Raw genomic sequence first — 7,712 nt, 5'->3', positions numbered from 1 at the left:
TCCACAGAGGACCAGTGTGGTGTTATGGTCATTGTTGCATGGCTTCTTATCCACAGAGGACCAGTGTGGTGTTATGGTCTGGTCATTGTTGCATGGCTTCTTATCCACAGAGGACCAGTGTGGTGTTATGGTCATTGTTGCATGGCTTCTTATCCACAGAGGACCAGTGTGGTGTTATGGTCTGGTCATTGTTGCATGGCTTCTTATCCACAGAGGACCAGTGTGGTGTTATGGTCATTGTTGCATGGCTTCTTATCCACAGAGGACCAGTGTGGTGTTATGGTCTGGTCACTGTTGCATGGCTTCTTATCCACAGAGGACCAGTGTGGTGTTATGGTCATTGTTGCATGGCTTCTTATCCACAGAGGACCAGTGTGGTGTTATGGTCGTTGTTGCATGGCTTCTTATCCAGAGGACCAGTGTGGTGTTATGGTCTGGTCATTGTTGCGTGGCTTCTTATCCGGAGGACCAGTGTGGTGTTATGGTCATTGTTGCATGGCTTCTTATCCAGAGGACCAGTGTGGTGTTATGGTTGTTGTTGCATGGCTTCTTATCCACAGAGGACCAGTGTGGTGTTATGGTTGTTGTTGCATGGCTTCTTATCCACAGAGGACCAGTGTGGTGTTATGGTTGTTGTTGCATGGCTTCTTATCCACAGAGGACCAGTGTGGTGTTATGGTTGTTGTTGCATGGCTTCTTATCCACAGAGGACCAGTGAGGTGTTATGGTCATTGTAGCATGGCTTCTTATCCAGAGGACCAGTGTGGTGTTATGGTTGTTGTTGCATGGCTTCTTATCCACAGAGGACCAGTGTGGTGTTATGGTTGTTGTTGCATGGCTTCTTATCCAGAGGACCAGTGTGGTGTTATGGTCATTGTTGCATGGCTTCTTATCCACAGAGGACCAGTGTGGTGTTATGGTCATTGTTGCATGGCTTCTTATCCACAGAGGACCAGTGTGGTGTTATGGTCATTGTTGCATGGCTTCTTATCCACAGAGGACCAGTTTGGTGTTATGGTCATTGTTGCATGGCTTCTTATCCACAGAGGACCAGTGTGGTGTTATGGTCTGGTCATTGTAGCATGGCTTCTTATCCACAGAGGACCAGTGTGGTGTTATGGTCTGGTCATTGTTGCATGGCTTCTTATCCACAGAGGACCAGTGTGGTGTTATGGTCATTGTTGCATGGCTTCTTATCCACAGAGGACCAGTGTGGTGTTATGGTCTGGTCATTGTTGCATGGCTTCTTATCCACAGAGGACCAGTGTGGTGTTATGGTCATTGTTGCATGGCTTCTTATCCACAGAGGACCAGTGTGGTGTTATGGTCATTGTTGCATGGCTTCTTATCCACAGAGGACCAGTGTGGTGTTATGGTCTGGTCATTGTTGCATGGCTTCTTATCCACAGAGGACCAGTGTGGTGTTATGGTCATTGTTGCATGGCTTCTTATCCACAGAGGACCAGTGTGGTGTTATGGTCTGGTCATTGTTGCATGGCTTCTTATCCACAGAGGACCAGTGTGGTGTTATGGTCATTGTTGCATGGCTTCTTATCCACAGAGGACCAGTGTGGTGTTATGGTCTGGTCATTGTTGCATGGCTTCTTATCCACAGAGGACTAGTGTGGTGTTATGGTCATTGTTGCATGGCTTCTTATCCACAGAGGACCAGTGTGGTGTTATGGTCTGGTCATTGTTGCATGGCTTCTTATCCACAGAGGACCAGTGTGGTGTTATGGTCATTGTTGCATGGCTTCTTATCCACAGAGGACCAGTGTGGTGTTATGGTCATTGTTGCATGGCTTCTTATCCACAGAGGACCAGTGTGGTGTTATGGTCATTGTTGCATGGCTTCTTATCCACAGAGGACCAGTGTGGTGTTATGGTCATTGTTGCATGGCTTCTTATCCACAGAGGACCAGTGTGGTGTTATGGTCATTGTTGCATGGCTTCTTATCCACAGAGGACCAGTGTGGTGTTATGGTCATTGTTGCATGGCTTCTTATCCACAGAGGACCAGTGTGGTGTTATGGTTGTTGTTGCATGGTTTCTTATCCAGAGTACCAGTGTGGTGTTATGGTCTGGTCATTGTTGCATGGCTTCTTATCCACAGAGGACCAGTGTGGTGTTATGGTCATTGTTGCATGGCTTCTTATCCACAGAGGACCAGTGTGGTGTTATGGTCGTTGTTGCATGGCTTCTTATCCAGAGGACCAGTGTGGTGTTATGGTCTGGTCATTGTTGCGTGGCTTCTTATCCGGAGGACCAGTGTGGTGTTATGGTCATTGTTGCATGGCTTCTTATCCAGAGGACCAGTGTGGTGTTATGGTTGTTGTTGCATGGCTTCTTATCCACAGAGGACCAGTGTGGTGTTATGGTTGTTGTTGCATGGCTTCTTATCCACAGAGGACCAGTGTGGTGTTATGGTTGTTGTTGCATGGCTTCTTATCCACAGAGGACCAGTGAGGTGTTATGGTCATTGTAGCATGGCTTCTTATCCAGAGGACCAGTGTGGTGTTATGGTTGTTGTTGCATGGCTTCTTATCCACAGAGGACCAGTGTGGTGTTATGGTTGTTGTTGCATGGCTTCTTATCCAGAGGACCAGTGTGGTGTTATGGTCATTGTTGCATGGCTTCTTATCCACAGAGGACCAGTGTGGTGTTATGGTCATTGTTGCATGGCTTCTTATCCACAGAGGACCAGTGTGGTGTTATGGTCATTGTTGCATGGCTTCTTATCCACAGAGGACCAGTTTGGTGTTATGGTCATTGTTGCATGGCTTCTTATCCACAGAGGACCAGTGTGGTGTTATGGTCATTGTTGCATGGCTTCTTATCCACAGAGGACCAGTGTGGTGTTATGGTCTGGTCATTGTTGCATGGCTTCTTATCCACAGAGGACCAGTGTGGTGTTATGGTCATTGTTGCATGGCTTCTTATCCACAGAGGACCAGTGTGGTGTTATGGTCTGGTCATTGTTGCATGGCTTCTTATCCACAGAGGACCAGTGTGGTGTTATGGTCATTGTTGCATGGCTTCTTATCCACAGAGGACCAGTGTGGTGTTATGGTCTGGTCATTGTTGCATGGCTTCTTATCCACAGAGGACCAGTGTGGTGTTATGGTCATTGTTGCATGGCTTCTTATCCACAGAGGACCAGTGTGGTGTTATGGTCTGGTCATTGTTGCATGGCTTCTTATCCACAGAGGACCAGTGTGGTGTTATGGTCATTGTTGCATGGCTTCTTATCCACAGAGGACCAGTGTGGTGTTATGGTCATTGTTGCATGGCTTCTTATCCACAGAGGACCAGTGTGGTGTTATGGTCATTGTTGCATGGCTTCTTATCCACAGAGGACCAGTGTGGTGTTATGGTCATTGTTGCATGGCTTCTTATCCACAGAGGACCAGTGTGGTGTTATGGTCATTGTTGCATGGCTTCTTATCCAGAGGACCAGTGTGGTGTTATGGTTGTTGTTGCATGGCTTCTTATCCACAGAGGACCAGTGTGGTGTTATGGTTGTTGTTGCATGGCTTCTTATCCACAGAGGACCAGTGTGGTGTTATGGTTGTTGTTGCATGGCTTCTTATCCACAGAGGACCAGTGAGGTGTTATGGTCATTGTAGCATGGCTTCTTATCCAGAGGACCAGTGTGGTGTTATGGTTGTTGTTGCATGGCTTCTTATCCACAGAGGACCAGTGTGGTGTTATGGTTGTTGTTGCATGGCTTCTTATCCAGAGGACCAGTGTGGTGTTATGGTCATTGTTGCATGGCTTCTTATCCACAGAGGACCAGTGTGGTGTTATGGTCATTGTTGCATGGCTTCTTATCCACAGAGGACCAGTGTGGTGTTATGGTCATTGTTGCATGGCTTCTTATCCACAGAGGACCAGTTTGGTGTTATGGTCATTGTTGCATGGCTTCTTATCCACAGAGGACCAGTGTGGTGTTATGGTCATTGTTGCATGGCTTCTTATCCACAGAGGACCAGTGTGGTGTTATGGTCTGGTCATTGTTGCATGGCTTCTTATCCACAGAGGACCAGTGTGGTGTTATGGTCATTGTTGCATGGCTTCTTATCCACAGAGGACCAGTGTGGGTGCTTTTTTTGTTTTTATAACAAAGCAGTAACACACCTGATTCATGCCTTTCTTGAAGTCTATGATTAGCTGATTAGTTGAATCAGGTGTGTGTGTACTGGTTGGCAAGAACAAAACTCTTAAGTCCACATTGATCTCTTTAGATACTATTGGACTTGTGGATACCCTGTTATAAGTGCTATTTTCACGATGAATAGTAATGATCAGTTGTTTTTAATAACTGTTGGGGATTTAGGGGAGATTACATGTAATCATGTAATCTTACATTCCGACGAAGATCAGCAAAGGTAAGTGAAGATTTATAATGCTATTTATGACTTTTGTTGACTCCACAATTTGGCGGGTGACTGAGGTAGTGAGGTCTGCACAACGCATCACCGGGGGCAAACTACCTGCCCTCCAGGACACCTACACCACCCAATGTCAGAGGAAGGTCATAAAGATCATCAAAGACAACAACCGCCCGAGCCACTGCCTGTTCACCCCGCTATCATCCAGAAGGCGAGGTCAGTACAGGTGCATCAAAGCTGGGACCAGAGAGAGGCTGAAAAACAGCTTCTATCTCAAGGCCATCAGACTGTTGAACAGCCATCACTAACATTGAGTGGCTGCTGCCAACATACTGACACAACTCCAGCCACTTTAATAAATGGAAAAATTGATGTAATAAATGTATCACTATCCACTTTAAACAATGGTACTTCATATAATGTTTACATACACTACATTACTCATCTCATATGTATATACTGTACTCTGTACCATCTACTGCATCTTGCCATCTTGATGTAATGTATCACTATCCACTTTAAACAATGCCACTTTATATAATGTTTACATACCCTACATTACTCATCTCATATGTATATACTGTACTCTATACCATCTACTGCATCTTGCCTATGCCGTTCTGTACCATCACTCATTCATATATCTTTATGTACATATTCTTTATCCCTTTACACTTGTGTGTATAAGGTAGTAGTTTTGGAATTGTTAGGTTAGATTACTCGTTGGATATTACTGCATTGTCGGAACTAGAAGCACAAGCATTTCGCTACACTCACATTAACATCTGCTAATCATGTGTATGTGACCATTAACATCTGCTAACCATGTGTACGTGACCATTAACATCTGCTAACCATGTGTATGTGACCAGTAACATCTGCTAACCATGTGACCATTAACATCTGCTAACCATGTGTATGTGACCAGTAACATCTGCTAACCATGTGACCAGTAACATCTGCTAACCATGTGACCATTAACATCTGCTAACCATGTGTATGTGACCAGTAACATCTGCTAACCATGTGACCATTAACATCTGCTAACCATGTGTACGTGACCATTAACATCTGCTAACCATGTGACCATTAACATCTGCTAACCATGTGACCATTAACATCTGCTAACCATGTGTATGTGACCAGTAACATCTGCTAACCATGTGACCATTAACATCTGCTAACCATGTGTATGTGACCAGTAACATCTGCTAACCATGTGACCATTAACATCTGCTAACCATGTGTATGTGACCAGTAACATCTGCTAACCATGTGACCATTAACATCTGCTAACCATGTGACCATTAACATCTGCTAACCATGTGTATGTCGCAAAAACCATCAAGTGCTATGATGAAACTGGTTCTCATGAGGACCGCCACAGGAAAGGAAGACCCAGAGTTACCTCTGCTGCAGAGGATGAGTTCATTAGAGTTACCATCCTCAGAAATTGTAGCCGAAATAAATGCTTCACAAAGTTCATGTAACAGACACATCTCAACATCAACTGTTCAGAGGAGACTGCGTGAAACAGGCCTTCATGGTCAAATTACTGCAAAGAAACCACTACTAATGGACTAAATCTGCGATTTTTGGTTCCAATCGCTGAGTCTTTGTGAGACACGTTGTGGGTGATTGGATGATCTCAGCATGTGTATTTCCCACCGTGAGCCATGGAGGAGGAGGTGTAATGGTGTGGGGGTGCTTTGCTGGTGACACTGTCTGTGATTTATTTAGAAATCAAGGCACAGGATTCTGCAGCGATAGGCCATCAAAACTGGTTTGGGCTTATTGGGACTATCATTTGTTTTTCAACAGGACCATGACCCAACACACCTCCAGGCTGTCTAAGGGTTATTTTACCTAGATGGAGAGTGATGGAGTGCTGCATCAGATGACCTGGCCTCCACAACCCCCCGACCTCAACCCAATTGAGATGTTTTGGGATGAGTCGGACCGCAGAGTGAAGGAAAAGCAGCCAACAAGTGCTCAGCATATGTGGGAGATCTTTCAAGACTGTTTGAAAAGCATTCCAGGTGAAGCTGGTTGAGAATATGCCAAGAGTGTGCAAAGCTGTCATCAAGGCAAAGGGTGGCTGTTTGAATAATGTCAAATAGAAAATATTTTTGATTTGTTTAACATTTTCTTTGGTTATTACACGATTCCATATTGTGATATTTCATAGTTTTGATGTCTTCACGATTATTCTACAATGTAGAAAATAGTACTTTTGACATCAAGTCCTCTACACTTTATACCTCCTTAACGAAGAGGAACATGTCGTCCATGTCGTCATATTCATTATAGATTATTATGATATTCATTATGATTTAAAAAGCAATACAGAACCTATATCAAGATCAGCACTCCAACTCTGAGATGCTTAAATGAATATAGGCCCCCGATCATGGGATATTAGACAAAGAAGAAGAAGTAGAAGAAGAAGGAGAAGACTGGAAACTTCATTAAATAGGACCCACAAAACATCTCAACGTCAACAGTGAAGAGGCGACTCCGGGATGCTGGCCTTCTAGGCAGAGTTGCACAGAAAAAAACATATATCAGACTGGCCAAAGAAAAGAAAAGATTACGATGGGCAAAAGAACACAGACACTGGACAGAGGAACTCTGCCTAGAAGGCCAGCATCCCGGAGTCGCCTCTTCACTGTTGATGTTGAGACTGGTGCTTAGCATGTACTATTTAATGGAGCTGCCAGTTGAGGACTTGTGAGGCGTCTGTTTCTCAAACTAGACACTCTAATGTACTTGTCCTCTTGCTCAGTTGTGCACCGGGGCCTCCCACTCCTCTTTCTATTCTGGTTAGAGGCAATTTGCGCTGTTCTGTGAAGGGAGTAGTACACAGTGTTGTACGAGATCTTCAGTTACTTGTCAATTTCTCACATGGAATAGCCGTCATTTCACAGAACAAGAATAGACTGATGAGTTTCAGAAGAAATGTCTTTTGTTTCTGGCCATTTTGAGCCTGTAATCAACCGTTCAACCGAATGCTGATGCTCCAGATACTCAACTAGTCTAAAGAAGGATAGTTTTATTAATTCTTTAATCAGAACAACAGTTTTCAGCTGTGCTAACATAATTTCAAAAGGGTTTTCTAATGATCATTTAGCCTTTTTAAATGCTAAACCTGCATTAGCTAACACAACGTGCCATTGGAACACAGGAGTGATGGTTGCTGATAATGGGCCTCTGTACACCTATGTTGATACTCCATAAAAAATCTGCTGTTTCCAGCTACAATAGTCATTTACAACATTAACAATGTCTACACTGTATTTCTGAGCAATTATTTTATTTTAA

This window comes from Oncorhynchus kisutch, linkage group LG3 (genome assembly GCF_002021735.2).
Source record: "Oncorhynchus kisutch isolate 150728-3 linkage group LG3, Okis_V2, whole genome shotgun sequence".
In the NCBI taxonomy this organism is placed as follows: Eukaryota; Metazoa; Chordata; class Actinopteri; order Salmoniformes; family Salmonidae; genus Oncorhynchus; species Oncorhynchus kisutch.
The sequence above is the reverse complement of the archived record's forward strand: the minus strand, read 5'-3'. Positions refer to the sequence as shown.